Below are 22,117 nucleotides of genomic sequence, written 5' to 3'. Positions count from 1 at the left end.
GCAGCTTGTGATCATTTGGTTAAATTGAAGCAATGGGTGTTAGATCCTAAAGTCCTCAATTATGAGGGTCTTCAAAGAACAAGCATGTATAAAATTTCTGAAATAGTTAAGTTTAGAGTAGATATAGAACTTGTTAATAGGGTTTGTAATTCATATACTGATGGGTATTTTCAGTTAGGTAATCATAGTTTCTTTAGGGTTAGAAGATGTTTTATTTTGATTGGCCTTCCTATTGATGGGAAGGCAGTTTGCGGCAATTGTACAAAAAATAAAGAAAATCTTAGAGATTTTTTAAACGTAGATGATGATAATATAAATAATAATAAATGATTTGTGACTTTGGATTGGCTCAAAAATTTTTTTATGACTGTGCCATCCGAGATTGAGATAGGAAGCCCTAGCTTATGACCGTATGTCAAGGCTTATTTGCTTTATGTTGTTAGTTGTCTTGTTTTTCCTTCTACCTCCGGGGCATTAATTACGCATCTTCCTTACTTGGAAGATGTGTCGAAAGTAGATGATTACACTTGGGGTGCTGTTATGTTGGCGTATGTTTATTTCTCTCTTAAAAAGGTTTAGCCAACAGAAAGAAAAAGGCCAACCAATGATAAAGGAGGAAATTTTGATGGTAGTAGCATTTTGATACAGGTGAGCTAATGCTTTTCCTCTCTTTATTTTTTGACATATGCCTAACCACACAAACATACATAAGCACATGCACTAGCTAGCTTTTATGATGTTCTTGCGGCCTTTTGTCTTAGAATGGGAATTTCAGACTATAGACTCTGCCTGTATAAATCCACCATTTTGCACATTGCCCTGTGCACCTATATAGATTTCATTTACATCCACGGGCGCCAAGGCTGACGAAACAGACTGCCTATCAATCTAAATGAATAAGCATTTGTTAAGAATTCAAATAAAGATTAATAGAGACATTAAACCATAAATGATTGGAAAACATGTTATGCAAACAAGAAAGGTAATTTATTCCCTGCTTTTTCCTTTCTGATTTGGTTACAGAAGTAAAGAGCAATGAAAGTTTGCTCTATTGAAAGACCAGCGCCAGTAAATGTAAGGCCACTACATCAAATTCTGCCAAGTAATCGCTACCAAGTGAAATAAAGGAATAACTGAGGTGTTTGGGTACACTAACTATTAGCAGAGAGGATTTTAAGAAAGAAAAGAACAAATATGGTAGTGTATAAAAATATGTATATGTTGCAGTGAGAATAGATGATAAATGAAAACTAACATACATATTGTAACTTGGACAGTTAGCCGCTGTATTACATTTACGTAGCATATTATGCCAACTCATCACTACTACAAAAAAATCCTTTACTTGATGATTATGTTTTGCCTTATTTGACGGTTATTGACTGTCAAGCAAGATGGTATCATATGTTGAAGCCCTCTTATTTGATGATTAATAATCATCAAATAAGGGTGACCTTACTTGTTAGTTATTTAAATATAACCGTCAAGTATTATCTTCCATGTTTGACATTTGGTTAGTTCTAAAAGATAATAATTGACGGTTATTTTAAAATAATTGTCAAGTATTGTCAAATAAAATGACTTTATTTGACACTTATTTAAAATAAGAGTAAAGTAAAAGGATTTTATTTGACAATTGTTTAAAATAAAAGTCAAATAAAGTGACATTATTTGATAGTTGTTTATGATAATTGTCAAATAAAATAGTCTTGTTAACTTTGATTATGACTATTTTTATAATTTTTTAATTTAAACATTAAAAATAAAAAAATCAAATTAAAAATTGTTTCATCATGACATAGCAACAAACTATTATTAATCATGAAAAAAATTACAATCACTAATATATAATTTAAATTTACTCTCCAATTCCATAAAATACATGTACTCTTCAATTCCATATAAAATACAACACTTATTATTTTAAAAACAAATGTACAACCACCAAAGTCAGGTATACAACTTTTTAATTCTTCCCTCGACACCAAAAAAGGTGTTTGAAGTAATAAAACCTTATAATTGGTCTTCACATGATCATTTTTCAACACTTCATGATCATGTTCTTAAGAGCACTAAGAAGATTTTCAAGTTCTTTGTCAAACCCTCTAGTCCAAGCTCCATTCTCAGCATGTGCATAGCTGCAATATTAAAAAAGTGTGTAAAAATAACGTTAGAATACATATTTATTTGAAGACATATATTTGTAACCAAAAAACTTTACAAGCCAACAACACACATACATATACAAACCCTTACAAATAAGAACTAAAACAACATAACAAATATAGAAGACTCTAGTGGCCATACACTCCAACAGGAAAGAAGACATTTTTTACTTTCCTGTTTATTTTTTGTTTTATTATGCACAGGCATGTTGGCTCCTTATGCATTGGAGGCACATGTTACCCATGGTAGCTTCACTTACATGGGTTTACAAATATATATATATATATATATATAGTAAAGACTCTCATATGCTTGATGCAAGCATTCAACAATTAGAAATTTTTTAGCACAAAATTAAATTTAAAACTACTTTATCCAGTTAACAAATCACTATGTTTCCAGATCTTTATGACTGTCTTCTCATATATAGTACATGCGAGCGAATTTGAGTGGACTAAATTAACTGTACAGAATTTGAATGTAATCATCCACTGGACATTAACACAATGAGTAGAACTAGAAAATCATAATCTCTGCTGCTAGATTGCTACAGTAACTCTAGTGAAGGAATGTTATTTATTTGATACACTAGTCTTTGATCTAAATGCATAGAAATTAGGAACAATTAATGAAACCTGTAAGTGTGCATGTGAGAGTGATTAAAAAAAAAAAAAACAAAGGCATAAAGTAGTCCAAATGTACCTTCTACAGCATTGCCAGTTTAAGATTTAACACCAGTAGCATCATCTAACTTCAGAGAGAAATCCTTAATCAACCACATACATGAGAAGTCATTGGAAAAAACATTATTAATTATTCTTACTTGTTTAAAAACTATTGATATGATCTGCCCAAAAATTCAATTCCCAAATTCAACTCCAATCTGAAACTCAAGAGCAGGCTATATCAAACAGAGAGTGTAGCGGTTTAGAGTACCATTGCACATCACAATTGCAATTTATCCTTTTCTCTTCGGTATGTGCCTCTATTAAGGCCACCCAAGAAAATAAGAATTTAGCAGCTAACAAGTATATGATGTTAAACAAGCTAATATCATAATGGACTTACCTCAACACATTTTCTAAGAGCAAAATCAAAGCCCCACCCATGGACTAACTCAATCTGCAGTACCAAAGTTTGCAATTGTCAAAATGATTGGGGTGAATATGTGCTTGAATCAAAATTAATCCAATAAGTGCTTAATAGACAATTAGTTTCCATTCTTAGACAAAACATGCACCACTAGAAAATAAAGACAACACTCCCATCATTCTTACTAGTGAAATTCTTTATCACCTCTTCTCTTCGTCATCTACCATGTTAACCCTTTATTAGGTTCTAGAGTAAGATGTGAAACCTCCAAGCCATGCTCAACCCAAAAATAAAACAGGATAAAAAATATTTCATATCAAATACTCACTCCTCTATATTTAAATGCTCAAACCCAAGGTCTTTAGCCTATATAAATATATATAGTCATTTGGTGCCACAATGTCAAGATGCAAAAACCGCTTGGCATACCACCTAGGTGGCACATCATCTTCAATTATATGATAGACATAACAGACAAAGGATAAGAATTTTACATTAATTATTTGTTTAAAACATACTTGAACAAGCAATAATACTCTAGAGACAAGTACTTGCTCTATAGTGTTTATGTAAGGGATAAAAGATTACCTTCCATCTTTTAGAAAATAATTATATCTTCTAAGATGCTGAAAATGACGATTCTTTTGATCAACATGCTCCTTGATTGAGTTGAAGCTCTAGGGAAGAAGTTTGTTACTTTTCTGATCTAGATTAATCTCTCCCCTGTTGCTCAGAGATCTGCTAAGTTTCCTCAAGGAATTATTTTGCTAGAGATAGCCTTCTTCGTACTTGGCTCTTGGTCCACTCCTTCAAAACATTCTCTAATTCAACAAACACAATGTAAGCCAAGATTAGCTCTAAATTTTAACCAGCCTATCTTGATATTGTAAAATTGTCAAATCATCCATACCGTCAATGAAACAAGATCATCTTACATATTCTTTTCATGGTATTACTACCTATAATTTCTCAATATGTACACGTTCTTAAGGCTTGAAAAGTGTACTTAGCAACTGGAAAAAAAAAAAAAAAGAGTTGGATCATTGTGCACGTGTATAAAATAATAAATGTCAGCAATTATACAAAATATTCTTAGGTACATGACTAACGTGTGTGTGTGTGTGGGAGGGGTTTATCTTATATCCATTTCATTTCATTTAGCGGACAATTAATTTTTTGAATAATTATTGTTGCAATATTAACATTGCTTTTTTTTTTTCGCGAAAGAGGAGAAGAATATCTATGGAATCTAATGATTCAGCTGACGAAAGTAAATCTCCAACATGTAGTGAAGAAAACTGATCTAGCAAGGCGTCTTCTTTTGATTCAAGTTGGCTCTTGGTGATACTAGGGAAGCAATTAAAGAATATACATGATATATGATCGTAGCTAGTACTTACTTAAACAAACTCATTGAAGCCTGCAAAACCCCAACGAAGAATGTAGTAGAGAAAGCATGGTGAAGAAAGAACCTGGGGTCAATGTTGGGATTAACCAATCTGGATAGCATAAATCTCAGCAAAAGTGACCCAACCACTATTCCAGCTGCCAAATCCCTCAAACTTCCCGTTATTGCATAAATTAATGGTAGTTTAAAGATTGAATCTGCACCCGTTTTTTTTTTTTTTCCATTTCATAATCTAGAAGGTAACTCTAAACAAACAGTAGCAGTGAAGCAAGAGCTTTGTGAGTGGAATAGCAGCATCAAGGTGGGTATCGGACAAACGATTTGGCTTCAGCAGTAGCGAAAGAGGTGCGACGGTGGATCAAGGCTCAGCGGTAGCCGGAGAGGCACGACAGTAGATCTAGGTTGGGCAGTAGTGGAAGAGGCACAACAGTCAGCTTCTTCATTCAAATCGGTGGTGGCACTGAGGTTGAGCACGAGTTGGACGACACCGAGGTGGGCTTCGGAGGAGGAGGCAGGGTGCTACAAGGGCGACTACAGTGAAGGGTTGCTGGAAGAAAATAAGGGGGCTCATGCTCGTTGGTTATGTTATGAGATTGAGGGTTTTGTTTTAAAATTTTTTAGCAAATATTTGACGGTTACTATATTTAAATATCAAATTTATTTATTTAATACTTGACCTTTTTATAAATAATCGTTAAATAAATACTTTTTTTATCTCACTTTAATTTATATAATAGTTTTTTATAATCACCGTCGCATATTTATTTATATACTTAATGGTTATTTTAAATAATTATTAAATATTTTTTGCATTTGTTTATTTGACACTTTTTTAAAATAAATGACAAATAAGAAGTGTCATATTTAATTAATTTTATAGTAGTGCATTTTGATGTTGTTAGTGACAATGTGACCAAAAATCTTTTACGCCTATCAGATGAGATCATTTTGAAGCGATTCAAAACAAGTGAAATCAATAATTCACCCAAAAATTTATCAAAAAGGCTCTCTCTCGTACAACAAATCGCAGAGCATAACAATATTGGTGGAAATGTTAATCACAATCTAATATATAACTATTTCCTTATTTTGTTCATCACATATTTATTTATATATTTATAATTATTTTAAATAACTGTCAAATATTTTTCACGTTTGCTTATTTGACACTTTTTTAAAGTAAATGACAAATATGAAGTGCCATATTTAGTTAATTCTATAGTAGTGCGTTTTGATGCTGTTAGTGACAACGTGACTAAAAATTTTTTACGCCTATCAGATGAGATCATTTTGAAGCGATCCAAAACAAGTCAAATCAATAATTCACTCAAGAATTTATCAAAAAGGTTCTCTCTCGCACAACAAATCGCAGAGCATAACAATATTGGTGGAAATGTTAATCACAATCTAATATATAACTATTTCCTCATTTTGTTATGGTATGTGAGGAATAAAATCCAAACTGAGCAATGAAAGACCATTTAGAATGGGCACTGTCGAACAGAATTCTTCCAAAAATAATTCAAAGGACCTAACACATGTTTTCACGTCACTGTGAGATGTACCTAAAGAAGCAAAAAACAATTAAAAATCCAATGTATCATAAACTAAATTGAGAAAAGAAACATGCCCAAACCCAAAGCTTTGAACTCTGAAAGTCTAAAGTGAGTAGTCCTCCGAATCCTAATCCTTTTCATGGCTATAAAAAATATCCTTGATCGAATCTTGTTATAAAATTAAAAAAAATGCTATAAAATTAAATAGAAACTAAATTGAATCTTGTTACTAGCCATATTAAAAAAAAATATCCATGTCACCCTCAAGAGGGTACAATTTAAGAACAAAACATGTGCATGAAAATTCAGATCAAACCCGAACATTCACTCCACAGTTGGATGTTGAGGTAATCACAATTTTTAAGTTTATTATGAAGGTTTTGCATTGAGGACAACTTTAGTACAAAGTACTTGTTACTCATGTTTCCTTTTTATGGTTTTGAATAGAAGGATGTGCAAAATGAAGCATAGTTTTTTAAAATTAATGAATCATAAAGTCACCACTCATCGACAGTACATTTTCTCAAGCTATTGAAAATTGAATCGATCATTGAACTGGTCTAGACAGTAAATCAAGAGTTAATGGGTTAATCAGGAGTCACCTAAATTAGACCGGTAATAATTACTATGAGAAAAATTATTATTTAAAGCACCCTTTTCAAAAGCAGTTATATAGGAACCCTTTTAAAAAAATATGATCGGTGACATTTTTGTATATAAGCAACTTAGGAGATGGCTATTTAGAGCAGTTCTTTAAACATAAACATAAGCACAAACGTAAACATAAAAATTAAAAATGACGTTTAAAATTAAAAGAACTACAAATATTCATCCATAATATTAATACTAAAGCCATATTTATCATTGAACTACAAATCTAACATCATCAAACAAAGGTGGAGGAGATGAAATATTCATATATTCATCATCTATTATGAATATAACAAAATTCAAGATTAATCATTATGCGTGGAGATACGGGGTGAATCTGACTATGAAGTGAAGCTGAATATGGCTGTGGCAGAGTGAAGCAGATGATGGCAGTGGGGTAGTGAAGCACAGAAACAGACGAAAGACTAGATGAACATTGAAGAAGAAGAAGTAAAGAACTGAAGAAGAAAAGAATTAGGATTCGGAGGACTTCTCACTTTAGACTTTTAGAGTTCAAAGCTTTGGGTTTGGTCATGTTTCTTTTCTCAATTTAGTTTTTGATCAATTTAGTTTATGATACATGAGATTTTTAATTGTTTTTGCTTCTTTGCATACATCTCACAGTGACGCGAAAACATGTTAGGTCCTTTGAATTATTTTTGGAAGAATTCTGTTCGACAATGCCCATTCTAAATGGTTTTCATTGCTCAATTTGGATTCTATTCCACGCTTACCAAAACAAAATGAGGAAATAGTTATATATTAGACTATGATTAGCATTTCCACCAATATTGTTATGCTCTGCGATTTGCTATACGAGAGAGAGCCTTTTTGATAAATTTTTGGGTGAATTATTGATTTCACGTGTTTTGGATCGCATCAAAATGATCTCATCTGATAGGCATAAAAGATTTTTGGTCACATTGTCATTGACAGCATCAAAACAAGTTGGCACAATATGCTACATAAATGTAATATGGCGGCTAACTGTTAAAGTTACAATATGTTAGTTTTCATTTATCATCTATTATCACTGCGACATATACATATTTTTATACACTGCCATATTTGTTCTTTTCTTTCTTAAAATTTTCTCTACTAATAGTTAATATACCCAAACACCTCATTTATTCCTTTATTTCACTCAGTAGCAATTACCTGATAGAATTTGATGTAGTGGCCTTACATTTACTGGCGCTGGTCTTTTAGCAGAGCAAAATTTCGTTGCTCTTTACTTCTGTAACCAATAAAGAAAGGAAAAAACAGGGAAGAAATTACCTTTCTTGTTTGCATAACATGTTTTCCAATCATTTATGGTTTATTGTCTCTATTAGTCTTTATTTGGATTCTTAACAAATGCTTATTCGTTTAAATTGATGGGCAGTCTGTTTCGTCAGGCTTGGTGCCTGTGGATGTAAATGAAACCTATATAGGTGCACAGGGCAATGTGCAAAATGGTGGATTTATACATGAATGGAGCTAAAATATAACTTGGTGGTGAAAAATTAAATAAAAATACACATTTAAATAGTGATTCTAAAAATTTAATTCAATGTTTGAAAATTATTGAAATAAGTTAAGAAAAAAAAAAGTTATGTACTTAGCCTTATATAGATAAGAAGTTTATTTTCAATTAAATCGAGACAAATAAATTTGTTTTATTTTAATTATTCTATAATAAAGTATTGTTATTAATATTATTAATACTTTAAAATAAAAAAATATAATAAGTGTATTTAGGGGGAAAAATAAAACTATGAATAATAGTTTCTTGAGAAAATTTGGTCATTCCACCCTTAGCTTACCAGTTCAACCTTAAACGGAAAAAAAAGATTAATCTCTTTTTTTCATAAATATAAGAAAAACTATTTATCATGTATTTCTAAATTTTTTTTATTTATCCATATTTAAGCTAAATCACATTTTTAAATTATTTTACTCATACTTTAATAAATTTAAAAATATATTTAAAAAATTAAAATAAAATATACAAATTAGTTTTTTTTAAAATAAATATGAAATGATTCACTTTTAAATAAATAAAATCTTAAAAGTGATTTTTAAAAAAAAAAAATAAACTCAAGGGACACAGTTTTTAAAATAGGAGGAGTGCATAAAAGGTTTTGAGAACTCCACGAGAAATGTTAATACATGAGACAATTTTATTTAAGGATCGTAGAAGGAAAATATCTTCAGATGGCTCCTTAAAAATTGCAAAATTTTAGTTCAGTCACTCAAGACTAAACTAAAAATAAGTTTGATAAGAAAAAGATGAAGCTACCCTCAGTACAAATACTAAAGAAAATAAGTACATGTGTTAGTTGTCTAATATCACTTGTTAATTCTCTAATACCTCTTGCAAACCTCCTCTGAATTGTACCCATGTTTACATGTTATCACCAGTTGTTAATTGTGAGACTCCAATTGTAAATTTATTAATGACAGATGTCAATTTGAGGACAACGACAAAGCATGTTCACGACTTGGCTTAATCTTTTAGATCTCGTTCGTGGGAGATGACGGAACACCACTTTTTCCACTCATTAATTCTCCAATACCCCTTGCAAACCTCGTCTGAATCATACCGGTGTTTACAGATTATCACCAGTTGTTAATTGCGCGACTCCAATTGTAAATTTATTAATGACAGTTATCAGTTTGAAGACAATAATCAAGCATGTTCACGACTTGGCTTAATGTTTTAGATTTCGTTCGTGGGAGATGACGGAACATCACTTGTTAGTCATCCAATGCCACTCGTTAATTCTCCAATGCCCCTTGCAAACCTCATCTGAATCGTATTCATGTTTATATGTTATCACCAGTTGTTAATTACATGACTCTAATGATAAATTTATTAATGACAGTTGTCAATTTGAGGATAATGACCAAGCATGTTTACGACTTGGCCTAATCTTTCAAATCTCGTTCTTGGGAGATGGCAGAACACCACTTGTTAGTCACCCAATGCCACTCGTTAATTCTCTAATACCCCTTGCAAACTTCATTGCCCATCAAACTTATTTACACCGAAGGCAGCTTCATCTTTTTCTCATCAAACTTATTTTTAATTTAGTCCTAGGGATTGAACTGAAATTTTACAATTTTTTAAGAGCCACTTAAAGATATTTTCTTTTTACGATCCTTAAATTTCTCCCTTAATACATTAAAATGTAGTAATGCAAATTTGCTTTCTCTGTAACCAAATAGAGCCAAAATTCATTGTTGGTTAGAGGATTAAGCTTTTTCTAACTCTATTACGCAAATAAAAAAACTCTCTAAAACCCGATTTGCTTCTTAAAGTGATTTATAATGAAAGTCTATTTTCTCATCAACCAAACAGAACGATAATATTTTAATTGAGTAAAAAAGGGGAGGAAGCAAGAAAGTAAAATGAATATTACCAATTTTCGATTAAGAATTGGTAGTAAGTAATAATTTGAAAAGGTGTGCCAATTTGATCTCCGGCAACTTAATCGCCTCTACCGATCTGTGCCTTTTTTGTCCGTTCTCTTAAATTTTTCTTCCTTTCTGATGCTTCTCAAAAAAAAAAAAATCCTCTCAAGGCTCTCACCCAACTAGTATTTTACAAAATTTAATATAGATTTTATAGCATTAAACACACAATAGGATAACAAGCCATGTTAGGCATTAATTAGTTATCTATCGTATCGTTTTATTATTAGTTTATATAAATATAAAAACAATAATTTTCATTTATTTCAATTTTTGATCATTATTAAAAATTGATATTCTAATTTCAAAATCAAAAAATCTGCTGTGACATTACAAGTATTGTTAATTAGTTTCCTTTTTGTTGTAATTTTTTCTTTTTTATCCTTCATTGTTTCATTTTTTTTTTTTTAAAAAAAGAGCTGAGCTAGTTAAGCAGCAAATTTTCGAGGAGTTTCAACAATTTGTTTATTTTTTTAAAAAAAATTATCAAACATAAATAATCAACACAAGGAGAAAAGTAGAAGAAAAGGAAATTTAAGAAAATCACACCTAATAACTACAAAAAACATCTTCACCTCACTTTAGATTTTAAATGCTTCGGTGCTTCCCCAAATACACTTTGCAGTATAATTAAATGAATACTCTAAATACATATTCAAGCAAACCATACCTAATTGACCAAAAAAAATCTCAAACTATAAAATTATTTGTTAATTAAAAATTTAATATTTTTTAAGATTGGATAAGATATTTCATAAAAATATATTAATTATTTTATTCTAAAGTTTAAAAATTTATTATATTTTAATATTTTATTAAGTACTTATTCTCTACAAATTAAATCTAACTATCGTTATACCAATGCTACACACAGGTTTGAATTTTTATAAAATACTTGATATATCAGAATTATTTTTATATTAATGAGTCAAATGTCGGAGTTAGAATGACTTTCTCAATGAAATGGTCGTTATCAGATATGTGCCTCAATAAATCTGAATAAATTGATTTGATTATAACTTAAAGGGGATCTATAAATCTATTTATTGTTATTCTTTTAAAACGTTAAACTTATCTTTTTGTTCAATTTTAAAGTGCAGCCTAAAAATAACATCATAAAAAGATCATGCTACTACATACATAGAATCTCATTTATATTAATTGATGAGTGAAATATAATTCAAATTTATTCAGTTTGCAAAGTCTTCCTAATTCAAATTATAAATAGTAATATCAAGTCTGCAAAGCATTACTTTGATGTTCAACATGATAAGTGAAAAACAGTACGAAAATCAAAACATGTATTTATTTCCAATTCTATTTCTTTCTGATTTTGTGAGCTTTGGTGACTGTATAGCAAGTCCTTCAAGTTCTGGGCTGAAGTCATGTGAATCATCATCATGGATCCTTTTGCCCTTTGCATTTTCATTGGAATTCTGTGGGTGTGTATCTTATATAACAAAAAAAAAAAGAAAAAGAAAAACAGGAAATTCAATATCAAACCAATTTTAATACCTTTAAAACCTTTGAAATCATGGCATAGTTCTCTACACACCAACATTCATGCTATATACCCTGTATACACCTATCGTGACTCCCTAAAAGTGTAATCCACGTGATATGATAAATAGGGAACCTCAAATTAATTCTGTATAAATATAAAATTTTGAAAATGACAAATGATTTGCGACAATTCATTTTTCATACATATTAATTAATTTTTAATGTCATTCGACCAAGCATATAAGGGTAATACATTATAAAACTATTAAGATACGCATATACATAATATTGCATGAACTAAAAGCCCAATCTTGTGAAAGTGTCAACTAAAAAAGTATGTCAATATCCGGCCGTCCGCTTTTCTTTTTTTTTTTTTCACCAACACGGTCGTCCATCACTCGGAAGTCAAAAACTAACTTAGTTTTAGTTTGTAGTCCTCGTAGCTCAACTCTATTTGTTCAATATACTGCTTGTGGTATTGTCTTATTGCATTGTATGTTGATGACATAATTATCATAAGTAATGATGATATGTGAGTTCAAGAACTCAAGACATTATTTTATTAGAAATACAAAATATTTAATATTATTTTTTATTTATTAGTCATCATTAGTTTATATTTTTTTTTATGTACATATTGGACCCTCCTCATCAGTAATATACAAAGAATTTTCATCATTTCCTTCTGAATTTCTCTCTAGCTTTCATATGTGACTCATTGTAATGTAAATGTTCCACTTATGTCTCATGGTAATTTCAGCGGTCATAACAGTGACTCAATTGTGACACAACATACTGTAAGAGACACAATGCGCTTGTTCCAAGGTTTTTGTAGAAAATGGTTGCAAGAAGCAAAACAAGGAAATGCTTATAGGAAGATTGATTTAAAAGCAACAAATATCCTTAAGGCTAAAGGAAAATATGTAAATGTAGGCAAGCAGATTGATTTAAAAGCAACAAAAAGTCAGGGGGTTTGACATTTTTAAAAATCTTTTAGCTGTAAATTAGCAAAATTGGTGTTTTGATTATGAGTGAAACTGAGGCACTTTATACATAGTATTTTTTATTCTGAAAAATAATACTTAAAATAAGAAACATTGATTAAATAATTTTATATTTTAAGTAAATTATTAAATATTTATAATTATGCAAATTTTTAAAATTATAAAAACTATGTATTTTTAATTGTTTTTAAATTTTTTTAAACAAGTATTCAAAAAAATGAAAAAAATAATATTTTTAATAAAAATATTATATTTTTAAACAATTTAATTAAAATATATTAAAATTAATATTTTATTTTAAGTATATTTTGAACTTTTTTTCCAGGTTCTGGACTTGTACTTTCGACACAAAATATGATTAGGGATGTTAGGTTTTACTCTCGCTGCTCCCTCTCTTACTCTCGCCTCTTGCCGCTCGGACTCTCGCGCTCTCTCCTCCTCCATCATTGTTGGCTCTTTCAGTTGTCCGTGTAACACTTTCGTTGGTCTCTAGTTCTCTCACCCTAGGTGTAACCTCCTCCAATATCCACTCGATATAAGAGAAGATTAATAAAATCACCATTTAATCACATCAATTCAATAATCATAGAATTTATTTGAAAAGTTTTGGCCGAAAACTTATTTTGGAAAATCATCAAAAACCATAACACATTTGATTAACACATAAGGGAAGCAATTTATATGCATTCACATCATCAATTGCATATCATAAAAACCATAAAATAAAGTTGAAAATTAAGGCCATGCGCCGCGGCGTGCAGTACGTGCGTCGCGACATGTGAGACAGAGCCACACACCCAACTTTTTTGTGCCATGCGCCATAGCACGCGACATCATGCACCACGACATGCCTATCCGAAATTTTTGTTGCTATTTTGATAGTAAAATGATGAACTTTTGGCGTGCACCGTTTTCATATATGACATTCAATTGAAGTGATTCAAGTGCCTACATAAAGCTTATCTCATAATCTAGCTAATCAGATAGATTTGGACACAATCTAACAGTCCGATCAAAATTTAAATACCTAGGTGCAAAAAATCACTTTTTAAAAAAAATTTACACACCCAAGCACTCAAATCGATCTTTTTCTCTCATTAGACCACATAAAGCCTTGAATCAAGTTTAAAAGGAGTTAATACACCTGATTAACCACAATATATTACATACACATATATATATCGAAATTTGACCCCTTAACGGCTAATTTCTAACTTTTCACAACTTTTAACAATTTTGCCATTACTTGGCACAACTTGGCCTACTTGGCCTTTTTCTCTACAAATTCACATAAAACCACATCTATATCATAGTCATAATTCAATCTTAGCTTTAAATTACTCATTTCATCATAATTTTATACATAGGCTAAGATTCACCAAAAACACAACACTCTCAACTCATACACATTCAAATCTTTAGCCCCTAATTCATTTCATCATATATATACACCAACGGGTTAAGATTTCACAAAATCAATACTCGAATTATATATGCAATCTTATGGCAACTTATATTTACAAAATATACAAGTGTTTAGTTCATTACACAAACTCAAAAGGGTCTCACAACCACAGCACCACTATGCCAATCCAAACTCTCTTCCCTTGCCCTAATAACTACTCTCTCTTATAAAAATGTAACCACAAGGATAAGATAAAAATCTCAGTAACAGAATAACTCATTCCTATTGACTATCACTTTTAACTATATGAAAGTAAAGCATAATATACCATTTTATATAACAAATCACATATTTCATTTCAATTAACACTCATATCAGACATTTCATCACTTTTACACTTATTTCACCACTTTTCTCCACTTTTACCACATGTAGCAACATATTGCATCACATAGTATGATCACTACCGACCGAACCTTCATATTACCCTGACACAAAACCTTAGGCTTGCTTTATACAAAGGTACACTCTTATTAGCCCTAAGCTCACCTTTAGTGGTAGAATCACCCAATTAAAGGTGTTCTATCTCACTTTTGAACTATAATTTTTCCCCAATACACATAATAGGGTGTCATTGACTCAAATATAGCATCACATAGACACTAAAAAGTCCTATATCTCCAACACCGCACCTTAATAGGCACTAAGAAGATCATCTCCAACACTACACCTTGAAAAGTACTTAGGAGGCATAATTCTCCAACACCGCACCCCGTTGGACACTAAAGAAAATATGTCATATAGTCTTATGATCACTTCTCCACTCGAATGAACTCCCACCCCTATGATCATGCTTTCCGAACCACATAGATTCCAAATCACTTCTTCATATACTTTCCCACTCATAACATATATATATATATATATATATCACATTTTCTTTATTCATTTGTTTACTCAAAAGCCATTTTCATGCAATATTCATACAATGTTATAAAACATGTTTAGCTTAAAACACTTTTATTTATATAGCATACTCATACACAGTTACAATAAATAGTCAAACAAAGAAAGTTATTCTATTACTCAACCCTTCTATCACTAGAAAGGTTACCTGTGGATTTTAACTACCATAATAGCTTATCACAAGCTTCCTTTCTCAACTCACACGTTCAATATATCAATTTGGACACAATTGACACAATTCAATCATTTGGTCTAATTTGACTAAAAACACATATTTATTACTTATGGCCACATTCATTTGTAAATTCTTTTTTATTTATCCATCTTAAGTCCATTGCTACTTAATTACTACTTTACATTACCTTAACCAGTCTTATTTCACTCAAATTAGATTTTTACCCTAAAATCTCTCTCTCTTAGGGCAAAATTGAGCTTACGGGTTCAAAGCTTTATCGTTCAACTTTATACCAATCACAAAGCTCAAATTTAACTCTTGAAAACCTTTTCATTAGTATTGGGCAAGAATCAAACCCTTAAAAATTTACCAATTCGATTTCTCTATAACTTATTTTCAAAAAAACTTGGGTAGAATGGAAGGTAAGAGTTATACACAGCTTACCCGCTAAGTAATCGATCAAAAGCTCTTTTCAATGACCTAAAATGGGTTGCCCTAGCTAACTTGCCCTTCTTCTCTTCTCCCTTCTATGTGTTTTCAATTTTTTCCTTCTAAAATTTTTGAAATTTCACAACTTAAGAAGTTATTTTTTGGTTCATGCGCCACGGCGCATGCAACACAAGCTGTGGTGCATGGCACAATGAGATTAATTCTCACCATGTGCACTTGCTTTGACCTAAAATGAAATCCTTCCACCCATACCTATCCATTCAACATCCTAATAAGTTAAATTATCAATTGATCATCCAAATCTCTAATCCCATACTAATTACTACTTTACCCTCAGTTAATAGCTAATTATGGGATTAAGAAATTAAGGATGTTACATTAGGTGGAAGGGAGAAGCTCACTCAATCGAGTAAGTTTTCTTCTGCCATTTCTCACTCAATCTCTAAATTGATGGTTTCATTTGTTTAAGTAGGGGTTTGGTTGCTCTATTTTTTTGATGAATTCAATTTGTTTGCATCTTATTTAAGTAGGCTTTTCTTGCTCAAAGTTCAAAAAACTGTCTAGGGTTTTTAGTTTTTACTCTTATTTCTTGTTTCATTCTTCACTCAATCCTTGGCACCTCTCTCTAACTCTCCCCTCTCTCATCACTCTGACTCTTGCGCTCTCGCGGCCTCGTTGGTCTCTGGTTCCCTCGCCTTAGGTAGAAGAGAGAAGTTTACTCAATCAGGTAAGACTTCTTCTCCCTCTTCTCACTCAATCTCTAAATTGGTGGTTTCATTTGTTTAAGTGGATTTTTGTTGCTTTTCTTTTCTGATGAATTTGATCTGCTTGCATCTTTTGTAAGTGGGGTTTTGCTTGCTCAATCGAGGTTTTGTTCCAACTCAAATGCATGCTCCTTAAGTTGTTTTACAGAAATTTTTATTTTGAATGAAAATTTGAAAATATTTTAATTGAATGGCAAAGAAACTAGAAGAGATGGCTGTCTAGCCTTTTGCAAATATTTCATCTCACAATCATTATGTCTAAGAGCATGTAACTGTACCTTCACCCATATCTTTCTTTCTAGCATTTAGCTCATTTTCTACGGCAGTAGCTTCTTCCCTCTTTGACCTTAATTGATGTGCTTTCTCTTCCAATTCTGTTTCATTGTGGCTAGTTTCAGTTTTAAGCTGTTTCAATTCCGTTTTAGCATTCCCAACTGCTGTCTTTGCATCAGCTTGCTGCTTTGACATTATTGTAGTGACTACCAATATTTATGTAGTCAGTTTAATTAGTATATTATGATTGTCTTATAATGCATTTGATGAATCACATATTTTTCACACTTTTCTTTTACATTTGTGATCATATTTTTATTAGTTTAGACCCTTATATGCATAGTTTTGGCACTAAATTTAATCATTAGCTCACTTTTTATTAAATTTTGACGTTAGAGGCATTTTGGTCATTTTACATATTTTATTGAAATTAATTATTTTTAATCTAAAATTTTAGTTCCTTGGCAAATTTTATTATTTGAAAAATTTTTATTCTCATTTTTTAAGATTTTATTTGGTTCAATTTTATTAGATTGATTTAGGTTTGTTTATTTTGTATTTTTGAGCATTTAGGGACTAATTTGGTAATTTTTTCTTTTTTTATTTCAAATCAGTTTTTTGACTTTTCAGCGAAGAAGAAAAACGTAGAAATAGAGGCATGTACACGTGAGGAACTTCGGGTTTTTCGAAAAAAAAAAAAAAAGCATCATCATCTTCTTCCTGGAGTCATGCGAGACGCACAGCCATGGCTAAACACCCATCATCATCTCTCAGTCTGAGTCGTCGACCACACATAGATCACTCATCTCCTCTCATTCTCCTCTGGGTTCAGAGCTCGTCGCCAACACACACATGACCATCTTTTCAGTTCGGCTATTCACGGATTCATCTCCTTTAGCTTCCCAGTCATCGTACAGGTTCATTGCTCACTTTCCTCTGAAGTTTCAGACCATCATAAGTTGACGCTCATGAGTTCTAAGTCGCATAATCATCAGAATATCTTCCTCCAATTCGCACGATCGCTAACTCTCCTCTAGTCGCAGCACCTCACACACACAAGAACACTCATCTTCCTCTCGGTGTTCAGTTCAGCAGCACGCTCTTTCAGCCACAGCTCCTTCAAGCATTTAGCCATGGCAGCTATCACAGGCTTCTACCTTCAATCAGTTATTGAGAAGACCAAAATGATTAGCTGATTCTTTTTAGAGTTCTTCAAGGGAGATGAGACTTAAACTTGAGTATTCTTAGTTCAATACATTACGGTTCTGTTGTAATTCACATCTAAATTCTCTAATTTGTTTGTTGTTTTCAACTAGTTGATTCAATTCTGATTAGGTTGAGTTCTTTAGTTGATTTCATTCCTTTAAGAGAAATAGATGCTATGTTTGACTCTTTAATTGGATCATGCACAATATATGTTTGAATTTATGCTTCAATGGTTATTTTTATGTAAATGATAATCTATCCAATCCTTGTGGTGATATTTGAACAATTTAGCTTCTGTTTAGGTCTTAAATTGAAGTTAATTTTTTAATTCTTGATTGGTTCTAAGTGTTAGAACATGGTCAAGGCAAGGTAAGATCTAATTCTTGAGTCAAGTTGTAACATCCTAAATTTTAATCTCAGAAACTAGTTGCTAATTAAAGGTAAATTAGTAATTAGGGCATTGATTGTAATTTAGATGTTGAGTTAATAATTTGTGCTAATTGGGTATTGCATTGATAGGATTAAAGGATAGAAAGATAATTTGGGACAAAACACATGAGCACAAGTGAGAATTTTCTCACTATGCCACATGCCATGGTGCACTATTCAGGAATCACTTAAAGCTAATGTGAATAGCTCGTGAAATCAAAAAAGAGAGAGCTAGAGACATGTCTGGAGGGTAAGAGGAAGCCATCTCTACTAGGGCAAGTCATAGTTGGAGCTTGGGAGTCTGCTTTAATTGATAACTTGTTAGGTAAGTATCGCGCAATCTCAAACTTCAATTCTACCCCTTTTTAATTAAATTTCATCAGTTGAGAAATCAAATCATGAGATTCTAAGGTATTATAATCTAAAAGAAAGGGTTAAAACAGGATTTTGAATATAGAGCTATGATTTTATAACTAGTATGGAGTTGAATGGTTGAGCTTTGAGCATTTAGGCTCAAAATGGCCTAAAAGTTAGGCCAATAGGACAAACCTGGTTGATTGAATAGATTAGGATGTTATTATGGAGGATTAAGTAGCCTATAGGGCTAGTGGCCATGAATAATAGATAAGTGAATTTAAAAGGGTTCAATTGAATTATTTTTATGTGTTAAGAGATTTAGTTTAGCCAAATCAATGCCTATAAAATGTGTTGAAAATTGATTGAGGGGTACTGTGTTATGTAGATTGAGTGCCTATGAAGTTGCTCGTGAGAATATGTGCCCCTAGAAGCTTAGTATGATTGGTAACCCTTAGTAACACGGGTTAAAGGTAACTGAAATAACCCTTTTACTTGTTTGTTTGTGAAATTGTTTGTAAGTATTTTGATATAACTATGTGCATTGTATTGTGAACTAATAGAGTAACAACATTGTGAAAGTATATGCATGTGAGTGTGTAAGTATTAATTGAAATGAATTTGAGAGATGACACATGCACTAACATGTATCGCATCCGCAAGATATACCCTAGATTATAGTAGGAGAAAATGCGACCCTACCATGAGGAGGTCCAGGAAGTCTTGATGATTCAGAGCATAGAGCTTAACTCCGCTAGGATAGACTTAAGAGAAGAATCTTGATGATCCGGAGCGTAGAGCTTAACTCTACCACAACAAATCTAGGATATTGAATGATCTACGAGGTTACTCTAGACTAAAGTAAGGGACTATAGTCCTACTCTATATAAGGCTAGGAAGTCCTGATGATCCATAGCGTAGAGTGACTCCTATATGATGGACCCAGGAGATCACCCATACAAAAATGACTTGGTTTAAGTTGTAGTATGGTAGGCCTTGTTCCTTATGACTGGATGACTTAATCCAGGTGTAGAGTTTACTCTGCCAGGGGGAACCAAGAATGCATTGTATGAGTATAATGAGATTGATGAGAATGAATTTATGTATATGTATATGTTATTGCTTCTATCATTACTCATATTATTTTATCACTTGTTTATAATTTTGCTTACTAACAGGTAATTGGGGTTATCTTCAAGTTACTGGGATATATGTCTCACTCCGTTACTTTTGAACATAACTGAAGAGAGTTTGAGAAGATAGGGAAAGGAAGTGAGAAAAAAGTAGCCTTGATTGGTAGTGGTATGACTATCTTTGAGTAAAAATGAATGTATAATGTATTGATAAAGTTTGAGTTGCTAATTAGGATACATAAATGTATGTGAACTTGAGAAAGTAAATTATGATGTGAATCTCGCTTGTATATATATATATATATGTATATGATACTACATTGTGCCAAGGGTGCCCCAGTGAAGGGTACAGGGATAGGTCTAAATGCGAGACAAGCAAGTGTATAATATTGTAACTTATTCCACTATTGTATATATGTGTTGATTGTGATTGATTACGTGAATTGAATGTGTATTATATTGTGAGATGAGAACTTAATACAAATGGTACAAATTTGACACAAATGGTAAGGCCGAGCCCCATTTGAAAGAGTCAAGTACATTTGTGATTCTCAACTATATGGTAAGGCAGAGCCCCATATGTAAGAGTCGGAGGGTTGAAAGTGGAACAAGTCTAATTATATATGTGATTATGTGTTATATATGTGTTTTCCTTATAAACGACCACAAGTGTGTAATGTGACTTTGAGAGGCCAAAATGGCCTATTGATGTGATATATGTCTATTATGATGTTAATTAGGTGTATGTGGTCCTTTTGGACTTAGTTCAAGACTTGAAGTGGTCTAATAAGATTAGAAATGAGAATTGAGCATTTAGAGTGTAAGTTTTTCAAAAAAAAAAAAGTAACCTTTTACACCCCAAGTGTTCAATTTTAGATCAAACTATCAGATCGAGTCTAAACTTATTCCATTAGCTAGTATACATCGTAAGCGTTGTGTAAGCACTTGAATCACTCCAATTGGACATCGAGAGTGAAAACGGCACACACCGGAAGTTTGCCATTTTTGTTGTCAAAATGACAGCAGAAATTCAGACAGACACATCGTGGCGCATGATGTGCCCATCACAGTGCATGGCACAGTCAAAAATAGAGCATGTAGTTCTGTGTCACATGCCGCGGCACAAGTGTTGTACGCCGTGGCACATGGTCCATTTTCAGGGTTATAAAGTTGTGGCTTTTTAAGTCGTTTGATTGTATCACGCTTCCATTAGCCCTCTTATTTCAATATATGTTTTGAGAAGTCAAGATCTCACAATTTGAAAATAAATAAAGGGTTATTACTTTGATTTTGATTTGTTGATTATGTGATATAGAATGGTAAAACTCGGGTTAAGATGAGACTTTATAGTTCGGACCCGCGGACTTTACACAAGTCATTGTTTGGCATAATTTTCATAAAGATTGTGTCTTGATCTAAGTCATAATCACCTAGTCCTAATGATAATTAGGCATTTTACTCAATGTCAAATGAGTTGCAAGAACCAAAAGAATTGAACTTAGGATTCTATGATAATGAAGGTGCATTCAAACCTTAAAAAACTCATTTGTTTGCTTATTTAAAACAATTTCACTTTATTTCACATCTTTCTTATAAAAAAAATTAGAAATCAAAAACAATTTACACTTTGAATTTTCTTTTCATAACCAACATTGTTTTTAACTTGTAAAAATAATTTATGAATTGTCTTTGGTTACTTAAGTTTGCTTTCTTAAGATTTAATAACCTTGGATATACTCAACTGTATTTTAGTTTCTTAAAAAAGTTTGATACGACTTAAAACTTTTCAACATCTACTAGCAATTGATAGATGGGAAAAACATATTGTGTTTGGTGGTTGTGTTTCGGGTCTGTACTTGACATTGAAAGAGTGTGAGGCCCAAGTTCATAAGTATCCTAGTACTGTGCATTGTTTTCATTTGATTCTAAAAATGAGGCATTAGAAGCTTATGATCGTTTCATGGAAGAAGGTTTATGGTGTAAAATGGTAAGCATTAAGCCTTGTGCGTCGTCGTTATGATACTTTTACCTCAATTTCGGGCCAATCAAGTGGATTTTGATTTTTACCCCTTCATCTTTTTACAACACCTTCAGAATGTTGTTAGTTGTCCTCATTGTCATTCTTT

General features: G+C 31.9%; 1 long non-coding RNA gene across 2 annotated transcripts; it reads right to left on the bottom strand.

Moving 5' to 3' along the window:
* Positions 1 to 1,822: 1,822 nt before the first annotated feature.
* Positions 1,823 to 4,870, bottom strand: LOC129318200 (uncharacterized). 2 transcript variants are annotated; one of them, XR_008595194.1, is made up of 4 exons: positions 4,731 to 4,870; positions 3,847 to 4,079; positions 2,869 to 3,288; positions 1,823 to 2,138 (listed from the first exon to the last, which is right to left on the bottom strand). It is a non-coding gene; the product is annotated as an uncharacterized LOC129318200 (long non-coding RNA). The 2 variants fall into 2 exon arrangements; XR_008595193.1 differs by having other exon boundaries at positions 4,659 to 4,794.
* Between the last annotated feature and the right edge of the window lie 17,247 nt (positions 4,871 to 22,117).

The sequence above is a fragment of the Prosopis cineraria genome, unplaced genomic scaffold, assembly GCF_029017545.1.
Source record: "Prosopis cineraria cultivar Desert tree isolate PC_DT_omini unplaced genomic scaffold, ASM2901754v1 PC1, whole genome shotgun sequence".
In the NCBI taxonomy this organism is placed as follows: Eukaryota; Viridiplantae; Streptophyta; class Magnoliopsida; order Fabales; family Fabaceae; genus Prosopis; species Prosopis cineraria.
Note: the sequence above shows the minus strand (reverse complement) of the source record. Positions and strands in the feature narration are given on the sequence as shown.